Source organism: Papaver somniferum, chromosome 9, assembly GCF_003573695.1.
Source record: "Papaver somniferum cultivar HN1 chromosome 9, ASM357369v1, whole genome shotgun sequence".
Classification (NCBI taxonomy): Eukaryota; Viridiplantae; Streptophyta; class Magnoliopsida; order Ranunculales; family Papaveraceae; genus Papaver; species Papaver somniferum.
In genome coordinates, this window is record NC_039366.1 from 56538498 (window position 1) to 56562767 (window position 24270).

Below are 24270 nucleotides of genomic sequence, written 5' to 3' on the forward strand. Positions count from 1 at the left end.
ATTGAACGCACCCTTATCTCGTAGAAAGTGGGAGTGATTGAGTGATGTAGAAGTGGGGTTATGTGTAACTGTCAGAAACCATGTTCCCACTATGGAAGTAACTGGTTAGTTTCCACCCACTACTTCTTGCCGCCACTAACTGCCCTGCTTTCTGACACTTTCTTATAATGGGCGTGTTGCACGCCGCACGCTGTAAACCGCCAGACCAATACCCTGATGAGCATCCCCCAGTTTGTGACATGTTTGATGTCTCGAGTGTTTTCATGGAAAACATGTAGCAGATTGCTATGTGTGGCAAGTCAAAATCAGGAGACTTGCTACAAGAGAATAACATGTGATGCTATTTGGCTTGTCTTAGTTGGTCGTCCAAAACTTGCCACATGCCTGTCAATTCTGTGGCGAATTTGGACGGCTGACATCGTAACTCATGAGAAAGGGTGGCCATTGATTATGGCCACATTCTGTTGGCGCCTGATGGTAGCACAGTGGCATCATTGGCATGGCATGTAGAGGCATGCCGGTGGCATAGTGGCGCTTGGCGTAGCCATGGCATAGTGGCGCCTGGCGTAACTATGGAAGATATTTTGGCATATTTGTGTTAGACCCAAATATGGCTCTGTAACATTGGCCCTGTTGCTGTATCAAACTTAAGTCCTTAGAAGAATTACTTGACTTAGTTGGTGTGGCAACTTTAGCTAAACTAGGGTTTGGCATATCGAAACCCTAATTAGCGCGTACGACATGGCCGCGACACGGTGGTGCTTTATGTAATCGGTGTCATGGCCACATTAAAGGAATCATGGCAGGCCATAATACGGGAATAACCACGGGCGCAAGGATGGCCATGGGTGATTATAGAATGGCGCCGTTTTTAGGATTTGGCGGGTCCCACATATCTCGTCGCATGTTGTAGGGTTTCGACTAATGCCACTAAGGCAGAGCCGTGTTTGGAATAACCTAATTGGAATAAGTTATGGCGTTTTTCCACGAACAAGAAGTGGGTTAGCACGTCGGCGCGCTCTTTATGGCATGTTGACACGATCGACATGCTACTGCGGCAAAGTGGCACGTTTGGCATGTTTGGCATGTTCGACATGCTACTGCGGCAAATTGGCACGTTTGGCATGTTTGGCATGCCAATTAGTGTATTGGCGCGGCATGGCATGTTTGGCGAGTCACTAGCGTGCCGGAGCGGAATGGCATGTTGGCATGCCAATTAGCATATTGGCGCGGCTTTTGGAAAGCCAATTTGGCATTGTGACCTTCTGGCGCAACTTTGCCTCTTTTCATACCGTGGCAGGTTTAGAGCGACCTGATTGGGCGAAAAAAAGGGGTCGGCCAAGCATGGGCGTGGCCACACTTCTGATGTGCGTGTGGCAGATTTAAAGCGACTTGTTTGGTCGATGGGAAATAGGGCCGGCAAGTATGGTCCCAACCACAACTCATGTGCGTGTGGCGGGTTTAAGGCGACCTGATTGGTCGACAGGAAATAGGGGCCGGTTCGAGTAGCATGGGGTGTGGCCACGTGGCGCCGGCTGGCCTATGGGATGGCCACACCTCCCTTTGTTGATGCTCCTATTCCGCGGCTCCTTTTATTCCTTGTTTTCTGATTTTGGGTAGGATTTTGCACCTACTAATCCATGGTGGATTAATTTCCTAGTTCACATAGGTTTAATTTTGATAGGCGAGGTCTAATATACTGCGCAGGGCGAAAAAACCCTAATTTTGCAAATTAGTTAGGGTAATATCTGAATCTTGTGAATTATCACAAAATTGATTGAATTCTATGTGTTGACACATAGTTCTTTAAGTTTATTGCCAGAGAGCAATAAGCTTTCCGATTGAATACTCTTATGCAAGGACTTTGACCTTGATACTTGGAAATTCGTGCTACTCTGCTGTGAGTGAACACAAATTGTCATGCCATACCAATATTAAGGGTTCTGTTAGAGCATAGCTCGGTCAACCTCGCATGCGTTGCTATCTCAAGCATGTTTGTCAATGTTAGTGATCAGTACTATAAGTCTTGATTTCTAGCCTACATAGCTAAACTAGGATAGAAAAGTGTAGTTGAGCTCAAGGACTTCATGGCTATTCATCATACAACGACGAAGATATATACAAGGAACCGTGGAATTTCATCAACAAAAAGGTATGTGGAGACTTGAACTTATCTATCACTCAAAAGTCTATCTCTTCTATCTCTTACTTCTTATGAGACAAAAGTCGTATGCTACATAGACTAAATCATACACATTTGATGTTTCGAGCTGAGCATTCATTGCTTATCTTTTATCTCGAAATCGTGTATTGGTAAAGCGTTTCGCTTTGATCAAGTTTATCTTTACCTAGTGACGAAAGTCATGAAAAGTTTCAATCACTTTGAGAAATGCTCTGACGTGAATCGGTATGTGAATAACGGCTACAGAGCGTCCTATGAGAATGTCTCAGTGATTGAAATGAGAGTTTAGATTACATAACCATTTATTCCTTGAACCGAAGTTTTCGAACTTTGTTGATCAAGAGAAATCGGGAGGATTGTGGAATTGGCTTGCGAAGTCCGCGAACCCAGTCCGCAGACTCCGTTCGCGAACTGTCGGAAGTTCTCGACCGAGAATTTCTGCTGGATTTTCCAAAACTCGTTTGTGTGCTGAATCCGCGAACCCAGTCCGCGAACTGGCGGAAGTTCTCTTTCCGAGAATTTCTGCTGAGTTTGGAAAACTCAACCGGTTAACTTAAGTCCGCGAACTTGTTTGTGAACTTAAGAGGTTATGATATAAAGATGTGCTCTGAACATGAAACATTAAATTACTAAGGAATGCTTTATGCAAACCGTGGCTATAAAGTTCATGAGCCGATTCTATCGAATCGAATCATCTTTGTTTCAATTGTGTCTTGTGTAGTTACATAAGATCTCATAGAAATTGAACAACTCTTTAACTAGTTCATTTGAGTCAATTGAACTAGTTATGGTGAAGAATAACAAGGTTAATATGAAATGCTCATATGGTTAACCTTTTCGGTTACTATGTTGAACCAACATACACGTACACGTTTGGGCATGGTTTTCACGAACCCAGTAAACGTCTACCCAAGTGTGTATGACAAGCTTAGTCTTCGATCTAACGGTTGAGAAATATTAGCTTGAATCTAAATCAGGTTTTCATCTAACGGTGAATAAGGATTGCTTTGTAACTAACGCAAAACCCTGATTTGAAGGTTATATAAAGGAGACATCTAGAATTGTGCAAAACTAATCCCCACACGTCTGTGTGCTACTAGTGCGCCCGCTAGGGTCGATCTCCATTAACCTTTGATTTTCTTCTCTAAAATCAGGTTAACGACTTAAAGACTTCATTGGGATTGTGAAGCCAGATCGATACTACTTTATCCTAGTTGTGTGATTCGATCTTGCATCTTCTATCGTACGAGTACAATTGATTGATTGACTTGAGATCGTGAGAGTTCTCCGATAGGCAAGATAAAGAAGTCACAAACATCTTCGTCTCACTGTTTGTGATTCCTTGACAATCCGCTTGTGTAGTCAGGAAGGATTGTAGAGAGGTGATTGATTAATATAGGATGTTTTTCGGGAATATAAGACCGGATTATCAATTGGTTCCTGTTCACCTTGATTTTATATCAAAAGACGGAACAAAACCTAGGGTTTATCTGTGGGAGACAAATTTATCCTTTGAGTGTGAGACAAATCTGTTTATTATCAAGTCTGTGATTTTGGGTTACATCAACTCTTGGTTGTGGGTGAGATCAGCTAAGGGAATCAAGTGCGAAGTATCTTACTGGGATCAGAGGCGGAGGAGTACACTGTACCTTGGATCGGTGGGATACTGATTGGGGTTCAACTATAGTCCAGTCTGAAGTTAGTTTGCAGTGGGCTAGTGTTTGTAGCAGCTTAATACAATATGTATTCAATCTGAACTAGATCCCGAGGTTTTTCTGCATTTGCGGTTTCCTCGTTAACAAAATTTAGTGTTTGTGTTATTTCTTTTCCGCATTATATTTTATATAATTGAAATAATACAGGTTGTGCATTCGTGATCATCAATTGGAAATCCAAACTTTGGTTGTTGATTGATATTGATTGATCCTTGGACATTGGTCTTTGGTACCGTCCAAGTATTCCTTGTATTTGATAAAGACTCGCTATTGTTTTTAGCTTGAGTAAAAATCAAATCAAGAGAGAGATATTAACTCCTTAAGATACTTTTATCTAGATTGAGTCTGACTGTCTAGTTGATTCTATAGCAAAGTATTTCGGAGTTATTCCATACAGATTGCTAAGCGAAATATTGGGTGGTGTTGTTAGACCCCCGCTTTTTCAATTGGTATTAGAGCAGGAAAATACGTTTAAGACCTAACAAGTCCGTGTTTGTAGCGATCTGACTCTGTGGACAGAGGTGCTATCTCTATTAACGTACCACCAGTCTTCGATGGCTCCAATTACTTATGGTGGAAAATTCCTATGCGAGCTTTTCTTCAAACGCGTGATTTTCAATCATGGATATATGTGGTGAACGGTTATGATGTGCCCGTTGTTGCAGCTGGAGACGGTACTGTTCCCAAGAATATTGGTGAATATAATGCTGCCGAGATTCTTGTTGCAAAGCAGAATTTTGAAGGGTTAAATGCTATCATACATGCCATTGCCCTAAGTCTTCAATACCATGTGTCTAATTGCACTATGTCTAAAGATGCTTGGGATATCTTAGAAACTGTATTTGAAGGAAACTCTAGTGAAAAGGAAGCTAGGCTTCAAAACCTTAATTCCAATTGGGAGAACCTTCATATGGCGGATGAAGAAACATTTGATGAGTTTAATCACAAAGTGTCTGAAATTGTTAATGCATCTTTTGCATTGGGTAAGACTATTCCTGAAAAGGACATTGTGATGAAAATTCTCAGATCGTTGCCATCTAGATACGAGTCTAAGAAGCATGCCATCGTTGAGGGGAATAACCTCAATAATCTTTCCAGAAACACCTTGGTTGGGAAGCTAAAGATCTTTGACCATGAGCATACATCCAAAGTCTGTAAGGATGATGCCTTTAAAGCACAGAAGAGCACTAAATTACTTGCCAAAGGTAAAAGTGTTCATGTCTCTGAGGATGATTAGTTTGAGAATGATTTTTCAGATGAAGACCTTGACAAGTCGGTCTCCTTGATCACAAGACAGTTTAGGGATCTTCTGTTGAAGAGAAGTAAACGATTTTCAAGAGACAAACCTAGGTCATCAGACAAACCTCACGGTCGCGTACCTCCTAAAAACAGGGATGCTGACGAGGCTGATGACGAGGACATGCCTCAGTGCTTTAAGTGTAAGGGTTTTGGCCATTTTGCTAACGAATGCCCAAATCGTAGAAAATACACTGGGAAAAAAGGTCTAGCTGTAACACTTGATGAAATGTCTGAAACCTATGATTCCGATGAAGATAGAAAATCAAGTGTAGGGATCCTTGGTGAAAACACCGATTTTGATACTTGTAGCAATACATATATCAACCTCAATGGGTTCGGAGAAGAAGGAAACCCAATCAAGCTGGAAGATTCTCTAACTGGAAACCATGTGAGTAATGTTTCAGGATCTACTGTATGTCTAGCTGCTTGCACATCTCAGATGCCTGAATACTATCCAAGTTTGACGTGCTCGTTTTGTTCGATGAAGGGACACGAACTATCAAGGTATTAAAAGTACAAGAACCAAATAAGGCACGCCAGCAAACTTCAACGAAGAGCTGATCGATTAGCAAGGAAGCTGAAACTTGCTCAGAAGACCGCCGAGGTATGTAGGATCTTATCTTCGTCTAAGAAGTTGGTTTCCAGGGATAGAGTAAGACCATTTGAAAAGAAGTATGGTCGAATCGTTTTGATAGACAGAAGTCTGAAGATTCCTCCGTTGAGGAAAAAGATGGACAAATCGTTGTTCATCGCAACACAACTTGATTGTGTTGTTGGGAAAATCTTGTCTCATGTGCCTGATCAAAAAAAGACAAGATTAAGTGCTGTTTCAGGCTTCAGTAAAGTTTTTCCTTCTTTTCTTAGATTTGTTATTTTCTGTCTATCAAATAAAATAAAGGGTTATTATCGACAATTCTACTCTTTATAGGGTTTTAGAGTTGGGTGTATACGAACCTGTCAATAGGTTTTGAACCCTACATTCCTTCTTCCTTTTTGACATCCTATATAAGATTGCTTGTTGAGTTAAGTGATTAAATACACACAAATCCAATTGTTTATAACTGTTCTCAAAGCACCATGTCAGATGGAAAGGATTTAAACATGATTATTAAATCTTCAATCAAGGAAAAAGAAAAATCTTCTGTTTCTAAGTCACTGAAAAGAAAAAGAAGGAATACAAGAAATCCCAGGGTTGTGCCTTCTAACTCTCAAAAGTTTTCCAATGTTCTTGATGAGTTGAAGGAAGTAAGAAAGGATATTCGTCAAATAAAGGATTTTGTGTCAAAGTCCTTAGAAATTCAGAGAGCCTTGGTACGACATAATCAGCCAAGATAGTTCATTGATATAAACTCCTATCTTCGTGAACCATATGTTCCAATGGATCTTGACAGCAAGGAGTTTGGGAATGATGCTGAATTTCTCAAAGGCATTGTCGCCTAGGATGTCTTCTTTTTGGATTAGTTGGAAGAATAACTAGTGCTTTGAATAACGATGATTGTGAGTACACATAGCTATTTTTGTTTTCATCTTCTTATGTTATTTTTTAGGTTTATTGGTTATTAAATTCTAAAAATATTTGGAGGATGATGTTTATTGCAGTATTTTAATGGTTTGTGATATTGCAATATTTTTATGGGATATGTATTGTTTACGTCCGTGAACTTGAAGGTCCCATATTGCTGTCAAAAGTAAAGTCGTTCATGAATCAGTATTCGTATTGATGAAAGGACGAATGGACTTTTGACATATACAAAAGATATGCCTATGCAATCATGTATTTGATGGAAAATAGGATAAAATCTTTTGTTCAACAAGGATAAAGTCTATTATGTCGTTATGATGGAAAATAGAATAGATCCTTGTATGTTATCCACGGTATTGATCTTCATTGATCCATTTTATTATGTTTTACCGTGAAGGCACCATTGTGTGTTTTATGTTGAGCACCTTACAACTAAGTCGATTTACCTTGGCTTTGTTGGTTGTTCCGTAAGATGCTATATGTTGAGCATTAAGAACTAAATTAATCAACTAGTTTGGTTATTTAGTTTGTACTCCATAAGTTTTCTTTCTTATGTTGAGTACATGTACGGTTAAGGTTGTCATATTCTATGATGAACTTAGTCGGGGTTCCATAAGTTGTCTTATGTTGAGCCCAAAATAATTAAATTAATTACTTCGGTGATTAGTTTGGTTGTTTGTATTCCAATTAGATTAATTATAGGTTCTCTTGTAATTAATCTAGTTGAGTTTTCATATATTCCACAAGTTCTTGTGTTGAGTATATGAAAGGCTACACTATCATGTTCTTTGGTTAATGTAGTCATATATTTCGTAAGGTTTTCCTGATGTTGAGTATTTGAATGGTTAAGTTAGTCATCTCCGTGTGATTGACTTAGTCATAGCTCTGTGAGTTTACTTATGTTGAGCACTTTCAATTAAATTGATCACTTTTGTGGTTTGCTTTAGTTGCGTATTCCAATTGAATTAATCATGGGTTTACTTGTGATTAATTTGGTTGAGATTTGAATATAGAAAATCATTCCTATGGTTTTTGGTGTCCAATAAAAAATCCTTATTTTCTTTCGAAATTAAGGTCGCTCTTGTTGTTCTCTCGGGAATCACATCTAATGGGGGAGAGTTCTTTTGAACTTGTGCTTAATGGTAATATCTTGCGGGGAGTGCGGTTATGGAATTTTATAGGGGTTATCTTGTATCTTAAAACTCCTTGATGAATGTTGTTAGCTTCAGCTATTAGATTGCATCTAAATTAAGTTGGTATGTATTTTCCTTTTGGTCATGAAATGTCTCTTGTGGAAATTTCATTATGATCCCATTCTAGTACCTTTGCCAATTTTATTGACAAAAAGGGGGAGAAATATTATAGTTCACACTACAAATACATATCGGATCATTGTGTAAGGGGGAGTGGTTTCCATGATCGAGATGGAGTATTGACTAAGGGGGAGTGATACATATCACCGTAGTATTATTGTTAAAGTCGTGATACAATTGGACTTTGATGTTATATAATAATACTATGACACTGTATAATAATGATCGAGAATCTCGATTTCTCTCATTGTTATAGCTACGGATCTTCAACAACAATGGTGCTAAACTTACAACCTTTGGGATCATTGGAGTACTTGGAAGGACGAATATTTCAAGGAACGTTGAAGATTAGACTATGGAATGGGAGCCACTAAAGTTTATATTTTTTGTATTCCATATGTATTAATAGTTTTATCACTAAAATTGACAAAGGGGGAGATTGTTAGAGCATAGCTCGGTCAACCTCGCATGCATTGTTATCTCAAGCATGTTTGTCAATGTTAGTGATCAAAACTATAAGTCTTGATTTCTAGCCTACATAGCTAAGTGTCAGACTAGGATACAAAAGCGTATTTGAGCTCAAGGACTTCATGGCGATTCAGCATACAACGACGAAGTTCTATACAAGGAACCGTGGAACTTCATCAACAAAAATGTATGTGGAGACTTGAACTTATCTATCACTCAAAAGTCTATCTCTTCTATCTCCTACTTCTTATGAGACAAAAGTCGTATTCGATATAGCCTAGATCATACACATTAGATGTTTCGATCTGAGCATTCATTGCTTATCTTTTATCTCGAAATCGTGTGTTGGTAAAGCGTTTCGCTTTGATCAAGTTTATCTTCACCTAGTGACGAAAGTCATGAAAAGTTTCAATCACTTTGAGAATTGCTCTGACGTGAATCGGTCTGTGAATAACGGCTACATAACGTCCTCTGAGAATGTCTCAATGATTGAAATGAGAGTTTAGATTACATAACCATGTATTCCTTGAACCGAAGTTTTCGAACTTTGTTGATCAAGAGAAATCGGGAGGATTGTGGAATTAGCTTGACAAGTCCGCGAACCCAGTCCGCAGAATCAGTCCGCGAACTGTCGGAAGTTCTCGACCGAGAATTTCTGCTGGATTTTCCAAAACTTGTTTGTGTGCTAAGTCCGCGAACTCAGTCCGCGAACGCAGTCCGCGAACTTGTGGAAGTTCTCTTTCCGATAATTTCTATTGAGTTTGGAAAACTCAACCGGTTAACTTAAGTCCGCGAACTTGTTTGTGAACTTAAGAGGTTATGATCTAAAGATGTGCTCTGAACATGAAACATTAAATTACTAAGGAATGCTTTATGAAAACCGTGGCTATAAAGTTCATGAGCAATCATCTTTGTTTCAATTGTGTCTTGTGTAGTTACATAAGATCTCATAGCAATTAAACAACTTTTTAATTAGTTCATTTGAGTCAATTGAACTAGTTATGGTGAAGAAGAAGAACAAGGTTAATATGAAATGCTCATATGGTTAACCTTTTGGGTTGCTATGTTGAACCAATATACACGTACACGTTTGGGCATGGTTTTCACGAACCCAGTAAACGTCTACCCAAGTGTGTGTGACAAGCTAAGTTTTCGATCTAACGGTTGAGAAATATTAGCTTGAATCTAAATCAGGTTTTCATCTAACGGTGAATAAGGATTGCTTTGTAACTAACGCAAAACCCTGATTTGAAGGCTATATAAAGGAGACATCTAGCATTGTGCAAAAATAATCCCCACACGTCTGTGTGCTACTAGTGCGCCCGCTAGAGTCGATCTCCATTAACCTTTGATTTTCTTCTCTAAAATTAGGTTAACGACTTAAAGACTTCATTGGGATTGTGAAGCCAGATCGATACTACTTTATCCTAGTTGTGTGATTCGATCTTGCATCTTCTATCGTACGAGTACAATTGATTGATTGACTTGAGATCGTGAGAGTTCTCCGATAGGCAAGATAAAGAAGTCACAAACATCTTCGTCTCACTGTTTGTGATTCCTCGACAATCCGCTTGTGTAGTCAGGAAGGATTGTAGAGAGGTGATTGATTAATATAGGATGTTTTTCGGGAATATAAGACCGGATTATCAATTGGTTCCTGTTCACCTTGATTTTATATCAAAAGACGGAACAAAACCTAGGGTTTATCTGTGGGAGACAAATTTATCCTTTGAGTGTGAGACAGATCTGTTTATTATCAAGTCTGTGATTTTTGGTTACATCAACTCTTGGTTGTGGGTGAGATCAGCTAAGGGAATCAAGTGCGCAGTATCTTGCTGGGATCAGAGGCGTAGGAGTACACTGTACCTTGGGTCGGTGGGATACTGATTGGGGTTCAACTATAGTCAAGTCTGAAGTTAGTTTGCAGTGGGCTAGTGTCTGTAGCGGCTTAATACAGTATGTATTCAATCTGGACTAGGTCCCGGGGTTTTTCTGCATTTGCGGTTTCCTCGTTAACAAAATTTAGTGTTTGTGTTATTTCTTTTCCGCATTATATTTTATATAATTGAAATAATACAGGTTGTGCATTCGTGATCATCAATTGGAAATCCAAACTTTGGTTGTTGATTGATATTGATTGATCCTTGGACATTGATCTTTGGTACCGTCCAAGTATTCCTTGTATTTGATAAAGACTCGCTATTGTTTTTAGCTTGAGTAAAAATCAAATCAAGAGAGAGATATTAACTCATTGAGATACTTTTATCTAGATTGAGTCTGACTGTCTAGTCGATTCTCTAACAAAGTATTTCGGAGTTAGTCCATACAGATTTCCAAGCGAAATATTGGGTTGTGTTGTTAGACCCCCGCGCAATCCTTTAAGTTGTTGGTCTTGGCCAGTTAAGCATACATTCTATTTTGGTCGGGTCTGATGCTACCCCCTCATTGCTAATAAGATGACCCATATATTCAAGTTTATGCTGACCAAAACTACATTTACTGCGTTTAGCAAGGAGTGAATGTTGTTGTAGAATAGCCAGGGTGATACGAAGGTGTGTGCAATGAGATGCAAAGTCAGGGCTATATACTAGTATGTCATCGAAGAATACAAGGATGAATTTCCTAAGATAAGGTTTGAAGATGTCATTCATAAGCGACTGAAAAGTGGCTGGGGCATTAGTTAGCTCAAATGCCATGACACGAAACTCAAAATGACCATGGTGTGTACGAAAAGCAGTTTTCTGTACATCTGCAGGGTGCACTCGTATCTTGTGGTACCCAGATCGAATGTCTATCTTAGAGAAAAAAGTAGAGCCATGAAGCTCAGCAACAAACTCATCAATAAGAGGGATGGGGTACTTATCTTTATAGTAATCGAATTGATCTTGCGATAATCCACTCAAAAATTCCAGTCACCATCTTTTTTCTTGACCAATAGCACTGGAGAAGAGAACGGGTTGTGGCTAGGTTGAATAACTCCAGTTGTGCGCATCTCTTGCACCAGTTTCTCAATCACAGATTTTTGCACAAATAGAACTCTGTAGGGCCGTTGATTTGGTGGAACTGAGTTAGATATTAATGGAATATGGTGATCATGAGCCCTCTCTGGTGGAAATGAGGTGGGCAGTTGAAATACCGAAGGAAACTCGTCCAATACCTCTGTAATTGGAGCAGCAATATCATGTGAAGTAATTGCACCAGATATAGAAGATAACTGACCAAATAGAACTGGTTCACCACTGCGAAGTAGTCTCCGAAATGCTTTGCTTGACACAAGAGATATACGAATTGCGTCTTCCCTGTGACCCTCTAGTTCAATATCTTTTCCTCTATGTTGAAATTTAATCGTTAGCTTCTTGAAATCGAACAACATTGGGCTCAAGTCGCGCATCCAATCCACACCAAGAACCATATCACAACCACCTAAGTCAAGAAGGTGCAGGTCATGAGAAAATGTGTGACCTTGCATAACCCATGTAAACCCAGAGCATTTGGATTGACTCAGCATTTTGTTGCCATCTGCTACAGTGACTTGGAGAGTCTGAGTTGGCTTGATAGTGTAACCACACCGTTGTGTTGCTGAGGGGTTGAGAAAGCTGTAGGTGCTACCACTGTCCACCAATAGTCAGCCCTTGTGTTTTAACTTGTCCTCGAAGCTTGATAGTGGTGTGAGAAATGTTACCAGGTAATGCATGAATTGATATTTCCTGAAAAAGCGTGGGTCTAACAACACCACCCAATATTTCGATTAGCAATCTGTATGGACTAACTCTGAAATACTTTGCTAGAGAATCAACTAGACAGTCAGACTCAATCTAGATAAAAGTATCTCAAGGAGTTAATATCTCTCTCTTGATTTGATTTTTACTCAAGATAAAAACAATAGCGAGTCTTTATCAAATACAAGGAATACTTGGACGGTACCAAAGACCAATATCCAAGGATCAATTAATATCAATCAACAACCAAAGGTTGGATTTCCAATTGATGATCATGAACGTACAACCTGTATTATTTCAATTATATAAAGTATAATGCGGAAAAGAAATAACACAGACACCAGAAATTTTGTTAACGAGGAAACCCCAAATGCAGAAGATCCCGGGACCTAGTCCAGATTGAATACACACTGTATTAAGCCGCTACATACACTATCCTACTGCAAACTAACTTCGGACTGGACTATAGTTGAACCCCAATAAGTCTCCCACCGATCCAAGGTACAGTTGTACTCCTACGCCTCTGATCCCAGCAGAATACTGCGCACTTGATTCCCTTAGCTGATCTCAGCCACAACCAAGAGTTGTTGTAACCCAAAATCACAGACTTGATAATAAACAGATTTGTCTCACAAAGAAAAGTCTATAAGAGGATAAATATGTCTCCCACAGATAAAATCTAGGTTTTGTTCCGTCTTTAGATATAAAATCAAGGTAACATGAACCAATTGATAATTCGGTCTTATATTCCCGAAGAACAGCCTAGATTAATCAATCACCTCTCTACAATCCTTCCTGACTACACAAGCGGATTGTCGAGGAATCACAAACAGTAAGACGAAGATGTTTGTGACTTCTTTATCTTGCCTATAGGAGAACTCTCACGATCTCAAGCCAATCGATCGATTCTAATCGTACGATAGAAGATGCAAGATCAGATCACACAACTATGATAAAGTAATATCGGTCTGGCTTCACAATCCCAATGAAATCTTTAAGTCGTTAACCTGATTTTAGAGAATAAAATCAAAGGTAATGGAGATCGACTCTAGCGGGCGCACTAGTAGCACACAGACGTGTGGGGATTAGTTTTGCACAATGCTAGATGTCTTCTTTATATAGCCTTCAAATCAGGGTTTTGCCTTAGTTACAAAGCAATCCTTATTCACCGTTAGATGAAAACCTGATTTAGATTCAAGCTAATATTTCTCAACCGTTAGATCGAAGACTAAGCTTGTCACACACACTTGGGTAGACGTTTACTGGGTTCGTGAAAACCATGCCCAAACGTGTACGTGTATGTTGGTTCAACATAGTAACCCAAAAGGTTAACCATATGAGCATTTCATATTAACCTTGTTCTTCTTCACCATAACTAGTTCAATTGACTCAAATGAACTAGTTAAAGATTTGTTCAATTGCTATGAGATATTATGTAACTACACAAGACACAATTGAAACAAAGATGATTCGATTCGATTGAATTGGCTCATGAAAATTATAGCCACGGTTTGTATAAAGCATTCCTTAGTAATTTAATGTTTCATGTTCAGAGCACATCTTTAGATCATAACCTCTTAAGTTCACAAACAAGTTCGCGGACTTAAGTTAATCGGTTGAGTTTTCCAAACTCAGCAGAAATTCTCGGAAAGAGAACTTCCGCCAGTTCGCGGACTGAGTTCGCGGACTTAGCACACAAACGAGTTTTGGAAAATCCCAGCAGAAATTCTCGGTCGAGAACTTCCGACAGTTCGCGGACTGAGTCTGCGAACTAGGTTCGCGGACTTGGCAAGCTTATTCCACAATCCTCCCGATTTCTCTTGATCAACAAAGTTCGAAAACTTCGGTTCAAGGAATACATGGTTATGTAATCTAAACTCTCATTTCAATCATTGACATTCTCAGAGGACGCTATGTAGCCGTTATTCATAGACCGATTCACGTTAGAGCAATTCTCAAAGTGATTGAAACTTTTCATGACTTTCGTCACTAGGTGAAGATAAACTTGATCAAAGCGAAACGCTTTACCAACACACGATTTCGAGATAAAAGATAAGCAATGAATGCTCAGCTCGAAATGTCAAATGTGTATGATCTAGTCTATATAGCATACGACTTTTGTCTCATAAGAAGTAGGAGATAGAAGAGATAGACTTTTGAGTGATAGATAAGTTCAAGTCTCCACATACCTTTTTGTTGATGAAGTTCCACGGTTCCTTGTATAGATCTTCGTCGTTGTATGATGAATCGCCATGAAGTCCTTGAGCTCAACTACACTTTTCTATCCTAGTTCGAGACTTAGCTATGTAGGCTAGAAATCAAGACTTATAGTTTTGATCACTAACATTGACAAACATGCTTGAGCTAGCAACACATGCGAGGTTGACCGAGCTATGCTCTAACATTTCCATCTCTTCCTCCAATTCCAAAATAGTAGCACTAGAGCTATCTAATATATCGCCAGCTTGTAGTCCTTCCTCTTCATCATCCACAATCATGTATAACTGTTATTTGTTACACTTATGCCCTTTGGTGTAAAATTCATCACAGTTGTAGCAGAGCCCTTTTTCTCGCTTTGCTCTCATCTCAGCATATGTAAGTTTTTGTACCGTTGGTGGCTTAGGAATAGTAGCGGGGCTAGTAACAGTTGGTGTAGTAACCAATGGAGTTAGAGCAGATGCCCTGGTGGAAGTAAGATAAAATTTACCCTGATAAGCGAACTTATTGGTAACCCTTGGATGATTCTTAACAACCCTATCTATGATACATTCCTGTCTCATAGCTAGAAAAATAGCTTGTTGTAATGTGTTAGGAGTAAACATTTGAACTACCATTCGTATATCTTCTTTAAGGCCACTAATAAAGTTATGAATGAAATACTCTTCAGTCAGAGATGGATTCTTAGCTAACATCAAAGCTTTTAATTCTTCAAATTGTTCTTGATATTCTAAAACTGTATTAATCTGGTCAAGTGTGTTAAATTCTCCTATAACATTATCATGACCTAATTCCTGAAATCTAGTACAAATATCTATAATGAAATCTTCCCAATAAAGAAAGCCTTTACCTGCCTGATAGTCCTGGAACCAGACATCAGTTTTTCCATCCAAATATAGAGTATCCATATGTACCTTCTATTCATCATTCATCTGATGAAGGAAGAAATATTTCTTGCATTTCCGAATCCAAGCTCTAGGGTTGGTGCTGTCAAAACGAGGGAAATCAACTTTAGGTCTGTAATTGGAGAATTGACCATCACCCAGTTGATGATTTGGAATAACCTGATGAGAATGAAAAGATTTGTAACCATGTGATTTGTTTCTTGCAAAAGAATCAGATCCGTCACCATTCGCCTCTGCTTCGTGGTGGTTATCTATAAGTACAATAGATCTATCGAGAAGCAGTTGTAATTTCTTGTCGATCGAAGTTTGGTCAGTACGAAGAAGTTGCAATTGATTATCGATATCATCTTTCATGGTCTTCATATCACCTTTAACAGACTTCAATGGTTTTAACTTCATCACTTAAATCTCTCGATTCCACACTCAATTTCTTAGTTAAATCATCTAATATCTTCAATCTGGTACTGTCTGCCATAATCACGCCAAGGATCGAACTTATTTGATACCAATTGTAGTGATCTACACTACAAACTGATGATAAAGTTCAACCTATAAGATCTACACTACAGGATTGAAAATAAACCTCAAAGAGGCGGGGAAGAACCACAAACTCTAATTTTCGATTATCTGAAAAAACAGTGAAAGCATTCTCAACATATTAGGTTTTACAAATGACACATGTGGCAGTCACACTCACACACTACTAAATACACCAGTTTTCTATTAGGGGGTGCCCTCTAACATGGTATATGATAATACCACAGGTCTAAAGAATACAATATGTTTTTTATTTTATTTTTGCCTAAGATTCTAATCCCAAATGAAAATGATAAACCACTAAGGTAAAATGCCACTGCCTCTCAACTATTGTTCGCAAGAAAGAAGAAGAGTTGATATCCATCCTCGGCCAGATATATTCTAAATATCAATCTGAAACTGGAAATCAGTCTAACTCTTCCACAATCTCTAGTAATACCTGAAAAATTGTGAACATGAGTTAAACTCCAAGCAAGTCCACCTCGTCCCCAAATCATGGGAAATATAAAGAATGAAATACATAGGACCAGAATATAAAGTACGAGAATAACAAGAACTGATACGATTACGCAGTTTCTAGAGATTTATTAGCTAGCTACACCATATTATGTCTACCTATGGCGTGAGTTAAAAATTAAACTCTTACATAAACATACCATTAAACCTGCATGCCAAAATATTTAAACGCTAATACGTACAATCCAAGGCGTACTAGAACATATAACCACAAATCCATTAACGCCCATGTTAAAAACATAACTATTAAGGAAACATATACACTATGGTTCCAATCCTTGAATAAGAAAACTGCACAAGTGGCGTCCACAACACCATGAGTCCAATGAAAGCACCAAAAGGTCAATGGACAACCTTTTCTTCGACAAACAAACAAGTAGAAAATGCATTTTATGAATTCTTGTACTCTAGTCAATCTTTAATAAGGAATTGCATAAGTGGAGCGCAAAGCACCATGAGGATAATGGAAGCACCAAAAGGACGACACATTTTCTCTTCGACAAATGAACAAGAAAAAAACGCATTTCTTGAATTTCTTTCGCATAATAAACATAAGTCCAAATTTTGGACATGGTTCACTTACACTGTTGTACCACCAAGCAACAATAGATACAAGTTGTTAGAGCGCTGCTCGGTCAAACTCGCAAGCGTTGCTATCTCAAGCTTGTTTGTCAAGTTTATTTGCCAAAATTATAAGTCTTGATTTCTAGTCTACTTATAACTAAGTCTCGGATTTGGATAGAAAGTGTAGTTGAGCTATAGACTTCACGGCGTTCATTGATTGAAGACGAAGAACTAGTAATAGGATATTATGGAATTTCATCAACAAAAGGTATGTGGAGAATTGAACTCATTTATTACTCAAAAGTCATCTACTCTATCTCCTATTTGAGACAAAAGTCGTATAGCTATATAGACCTCGATTATACACATTTGATATTTCGAGCTGAGTTTAATTCGCTTACATATTTCTCGAAATATGTGTTGGTAAGCTTTCAATTTAACCAAGTTCATCTTATATTCTTAACGAAAGTCAAAAGATGATCATGTGAAAATCACCAAGTAACATCTCACATGATTTGTGTGAGACAGTCATTTGATGTAGACTCGGAATGTTTCGTATTGATCATTCGATTACTTGGAAATTGCTTTGAAGCCAATAGTTTATGTGAGACAGCTATTCTCGTCTTCTAAGAATGTTTCAATGATTGAATTGGGAGTTTAGAACAAATAACCATGATTGGATATAGCACAGTATGCGTACTTATATGCTAATTGTTGCAAGTTATTCCAAGTCCGGGAACCATAGTATGCATACCCGTATGCGTACTAGTTGGTTTATGAAAGTATGGGAACATAGTATGCATACCCGTAGGTGTACTGGCGTAAGTTCAAAGTTCCGGAATTTAATTGAGTTTGGAAGGTATGCGTACCCGTTCGCATAGTGGCAAACCCAAACTTAGTCCGACCACTTAAGTATACATACCTGTTCGCATACTTGAGTACGTTATGTTTTAAAATCGGTTTGTTCATGAACTAATACATTTATATATTAAGGAATGCAATCTTTTGCAAACCGTGGTTATAATGTTCATAAATTGATTCGAGTGAATCAAAATCGATTTTGCTTCAATTGTGTCATGTACACTTTTATGAGAATATAAACAATTGAACAACTCTAGAACTAATTTTATTTGAGTCATTTGAACTAGTTGTGTTAAGATGAACAAGGTTGATATGAAAGTGTTCATATGGATAACTTCGGTTAACTATTGTTGAGCCAACAAGGTGTACACGTTTAGGTACGGTTACCCATATGTAAATGAAGTCACTTTTCATGTAACAAGCTAAGTTCGATCTAACAGTCGAAAGATATTAGCTTGAGTCTAATTAGGTTTTCATCTAACGGTGAATATTGAATGCTTTGAACATTGATTGCAAACCCTGACTTGAAGACTATATAAGGGAAAACTCTAGCAACTGGGAAACCTAATCCCCACACCTCCTGTGTGATACTAGTTGCGACTAGAGTGAATTCTCCTTTAACCTAGGTTTTTCCTAAAACCATTATAGGTTAACGACTTAAAGACTTCATTGGGATTGTGAAGCCAGACCCAATTATTTTCTCTGTAGTTGCGTGTTCTGATCTTGCTTTATTATATCGTATTGAGTATTATCTTCTCTAAGATTTTCTCGAGATTTATTCTCCGATAGGCAAGATAAAATGTAGTCACAAACATCTTCGCCTCATCGTTTGTGATTCTACAATATCTTGTTTCGCTACCATACGATTAAGTTTTCGACTTTGGGTCGTAGCAACTCTTAGTTGTGGGTGAGATCAGCTAAGAGAATCAAGTGTGTAGAGTCCTGCTGGGATTTAGAGACGTAAGGAGCGCAACTGTACCTTAATCAGTGTGAGATTGGTTAGGTCTCAACTACATTCTAGTCTGAAGTTAACTTGGAGTAGGCTAGTGTCTGTAGCGGCTTAATACAGTGTGGTGTTCAAATCTGGACTAGGTCCCGGGTTTTTTTTTTTGCATTTACAGTTTCCTCGTTAACAAAATTCCTGGTGTTTGTGTTATTTATTTTCCGCATTATATTTTGTTATATAATAGAAATATCACAGGTAGTGCGTAGTTTAATCAATTAGAGAATCCAACCTTTGGTTGTTGATTATATTGACTGACACTTGAACATTGGTCTTTGGTACCGTGCAAGTTGTTTCACATAATAATTAGGCTCACGGATTCTATCTGTTTGATTTGCTGATTATATTGTGAAACAGAGATACAACTCTTGGATATATTTTCATTGATTGAGTCTAATTGTCTAGTTGATTCTCTTGGAATTATATTGGAGTATGTCTATACAGATTGCTAAGCGAAATATTGGGTGTGGTTGTTAGACCCCCGCTTTTTCAATTGGTATCAGAGCAGGCAAACACATTTAAGACCTCATAAGTCCGTGTTTGTAGCGATCTGACTATATGGACAGAGGTGTTATCTGTATAAACGTACCACCAGTCTTCGATGGCTCAAATTAGTTATGGTGGAAAATTGTTATGCGTTCCTTTCTTTAAGTGAGTGATTTTCAAACATGGGTTTATGTTGTTAATGGATATGATCCTTCAATGGTTACAGTAGACGGTGTATCTATTGCTAAGGATATTGGTACACATGAACCTAACGAGATTCTCGCTGCAAAGCAAAATTCTTACGGTTTAAATGTTATCATACATGCAATTACCTCAGATCTTCAGCACCATGTGGCTACATGCACTCGGTTTAAAGATGCGTGGGTATCTTAAAAACTTTATGCGAAGGAAATTCCTCTGAGAAAGAAGCTAGGCTTCAAAACCTTTGTTCTGATCGGGAAAACCTTTGTATGGCTGATGAGGATTCATTTGATTAGTTTAATCACAAAGTGTCTGAAATTTTTAATACATCTTTTGCGTTGGGTAAGACTATTCCTGTAAAGGACATTGTGATGAAAATTCTCATATCATTGCCAGCCAAATACGATTCTAATAAGCATGCCATCGTTGAAGGAAATAACCTTAACACTCTTTCCAGAATACACTTGTTCGAAAGCTAAAGATTTTTGATCTTGAACTGTGTCAAAGAGAGAAACATCACTTGTTAGGCAACCCGGTTGCTGCATCTGATAAAAAAATCTCAGAGTCCTAAAATGATTGATACAAGGGATGAGAATTGCTTTAATTCAACACTTTCACTGTTTGTTCAACAGTTAAAGAAAACTCTTAGACAGAGTAAAAGAAAGCTCAGTCAATCAATAACAAGGATGGAAAAGTTCAGAAAAACTATGATAATGGAACTTGTTCCAAGTGCTATAGAAGTGTCCGTGATACTCTAAAAATTTCCCATGAAAAAGTTAGTGAGTTAACTAAAGCATGGATGGCAACTCTTGACTATTGTCCTGAGGAAGATGTCTGTGAAAGTTCTCTTAAGTACTTTGCTGATAATCACACTTGTCCTTCTCGCAACTCTGGTTATTCCATGATAAACAATCCTACTTCTCCAGAAGAACTTCAACTTGAAAAGGAAGCCTTGATTAAAAGGATTGAAAGTCTGGAATGTCAACTGCTTATTCTAAGATAAGAAATTGTTGTCTCACGTAATTGTGATCCTAATAAGAAATGTCGAACTTCTTCGATAAACTCTTTTAAGTACCATCAACAAGTTACTCCTGATACTATGTCATTCTCAAATCACTCTGACAAAAAGGATGATATAAAAAATCACATGGACATACCAAATGGAATCCTTCTTGTTAGAGCACTGCTCGGTCGAACTCGCATGCGTTGCTATCTCAAGCATTGTGTGGCAACACATATATGTATAAGTCCTTTTTCCTTGAACCGAAGTTTGCGAACTTTGTTGATCAAGAGAACCAGAACAAGAGCCGTGAACTTAGTCCGTGAACCCAGTCCGCGAATTGGCAGAAGTTCTCGACCCGAGAAAATCTGCTGGAGTTTGAGAACTCCTTCCGGGAACTTAAGTCCGCGAACTAAGTCCGCGAACTTAAGTTGGTTATATCTAAAGACGATTTTTTGTGAACTTATTTATATTAACTAAGGAATGCAAAATGCAAACCCTGGATATAAAGTTCATGAACCGATTCGAGTGAATCAAATCGTTTTTGCTTCGATTTTGTCTTGTGTGGTTACATAAGATTTCCTTGCAATTGAACAACTCTCTAACTAGTTCATTTGAGTCATTTGAACTAGTTAAGATGGAGAAGAATATGGTTGATATGAAAGTGCTCACACGGATAACCATTTGGTTAAATATTGTTGAACCAACAAATGTACATGTTTGGGTGCGGTTACACAAACCTAAAATCGTGCATTTCATTTTTGTGTAACAAGATAAGTTTTCGATCCAACGGTTGAAAGATATTAGCTTGAATCTAATCAGGTTTTCATCTAACGGTGAATATTGAATACTTTGTTACCAAGATAACATTGATTGCAAACCCTGATTTGAAAGACTATATAAGGGAGAACTCTAGCAACTGGGAAACCTAATCCCCACACCTCATGTGTGATACTAGTTGTACTATCTAGAGTCGATTCTCCTTTAACCTTAGGTTTCTTCTTGAAAACCAGGTTAACGACTTAAAGACTTCATTCAAATTGTGAAGCCAGACCGATACTACTTTCTCGTAGTTGTGTGATCTGATCTTGCTGATTCTATCGTGTTGAGTACAATCGTAACGATTGGCTTCAAATTAATATCTTCGATAGGAAAGATATAAAAGTAGTCACAAACATCTTCGTCTCGTCGTTTGTGATTCCACAATATCTTCTTTCGTCGCGTCGATTAAGATTATTGTGAGGTGATTGATAATACTAGGTTGTTCTTCGGGAATATAAGTCTGGGTTATCAATTGGTTCCTGTTCACCTTGATTTATCAAAAGACGGAACAAAACTTGTAGGTATTTCTGTGGGAAACAAATTTATCTATTCCTGTAGACTTTTCTGTGTGATACAGATTTGTTTATTAAAGTCTTCGACTTTGAGTCGTAGCAACTCTTAGTTGTGGGTGAGATCAGTTAAGAGAATCAAGTGCGTAGTATCCTACTGAGATCATAGACGTAAGGAGAGCAACTGTACCTTGGATCATTGTGAGATTGGTTGGGGTTCAACTACAGTACAGACCGAGGTTAGTTTGTAGTAGGCTAGTGTCTGTAGCGGCTTAATACAGTGTGTGTTCAATCTGGACTAGGTCTCGAGGTTTTTCTGCATTTGCGTTTTCCTCGTTAACAAAATTCTGGTGTCAGTGTTATTTCTATTCCGCATTATATTTTGTTATATAATTGAAATATCACAGGTTGTGCGTTTGAATGAATCAAATGGAAATCCGACCTTTGGTTGTTGATTGAAATTGATTGATACTTAAAAATTGGTCTTTGGTACCGTTCAAGTGATTTCTCTTGTATTCAATTAGACTCGCAAATTTCTATTTGCTTGGGTAAGAATTGAATCAAGAAAGAGAGATATAACTCTTTGATATACTTTATTAAGATTGAGTCTAGTTGATTCTCTTGAAAGTATATTAGAGTTTGACCATACAGATTGTTAATCGAAATATTGGGTGAGGTTATTGTACCCCCACTTTTTCAATCGGTATCAGAGCAGGCAAACAGTTTAAGACCTTACAAGTCTGTGTTTGTAGCGATTTGACTCTATGGACAGAGGTGCTATCTCTATCAACGTACCACCAGTCTTCGATGGCTCTAATTACTTATGGTGGAAATTTTTTATGCGAGCTTTCCTTCAAGCACGTGATTTTCAATCATGGGTATATGTTATTAATGGCTATGATGCTCCCGTTGTGGCAGTAGGAAATGTAAACGTTCCCAAGAATATTGGTGAATACGGTCCTGCCGAGATACTTGTTGCAAAGCAAAATTCCGACGGTTTGAATGCCATCATACATGCCATTATCCCAAATCTTCATCACCATGTGTCAAATTGCACTAAGTCTAAAAAATCTTGGGATATCTTAGAAACCGTGTTCGAAGGAAATACCAGTGAAAAGGAAGCTAGGCTTCAAAACCTTAATTCCGATTGGAAAAACCTTTGTATGGCAGATGAAGATTCATTTGATGAGTTTAATCACAAAGTGTATGAAATTGTTAATGCATCTTTTGCATTGGGTAAGACTATTCCTGAAAAGGATATTGTGATGAAAATTCTCAGATCGCTGCCATCTAGATACGATTCTAAGAAGCATGCCATCGTTGAGGGAAATAACCTTGATAATCTCTCCAGAAATGCGCTGGTTGGGAATCTCAAGATCTTTGATCACGAGCATTCATCCAAATCTAAGGATGTTGCGTTCAAAGCACTAAAAGACACTAAATTACTTAATAAAAGTAAAAAAGTATATATCTCTGAAGACGATCACTCTGAGACTGATTCATCAGATGAAGATCTTGACAAATCGGTCTCGATGATCACAAGACAGTTTAGGGACCTTCTGTTGAAGAGAAGTAAACGGTTCTCCAGAGATAAGCCTAAAGCATCAGTCAATCTGCATAATCGTATTCCACCTAAAAATAGGGATATTGATGAAACTGATGACGAGGATATGCCTCAGTGCTTTAAGTGTAAGGGATTTGGTCATTTTGCAAACGAGTGCCCAAATCGTAGAAAATACACTGGGAACAAAGGTTTTGCTGCAACTCTTGATGAAATGTCTGACATCTATGATTCTAATGAAGACGAGAAATCGAGTGTTGCACTTCTTGGTGAAAATATTGATTTTCATAATTGTAGAAATAAATACATCAATCTTGATATTCTTTTAGAAGAAAACCCAACTAATCTGGAAGAAAAAATTGACCAATTCTTTAGAAACTCTAATATTTCAGGTTCCACCATGTGTCTAGCTGCTTGCACATCTCAGAAGCCTGATTTTTATCCAAGATTGACGTGCTCATATTGTTCTCTAAAGGGTCATGAACTTTCAAAGTGTTACAAGTACAAACACCAATTGAGGCACGTCAACAAACTTCAAAAGAAGAGCAAATCAATTAGCAAATAAGCTTAAACTTGCCCAGAAGACCGCTGAGGTATGTAGGATTTTATCTTCGTCTAAGAAGTTAGTTTCCAAGGATAGACCAAGACCATTAGAGAAAGTATGGTCAAGTCGTTTTGTTAGACAAAGGTCTATGGATTCCTCTAAAGAGGAAAATGATGGACAAATTTTCGTTCACCGCAACGCAACTTGATTGTGTTGATCTGGAAATCTTGTCTCATGTGCCTGATCAAAAGAGACAAGATTATGTACCTCTCAGGATTTAGGAAAAGGTTGTTCTAGTTTGTTTTTGGAATCCCTGTCTATCAATA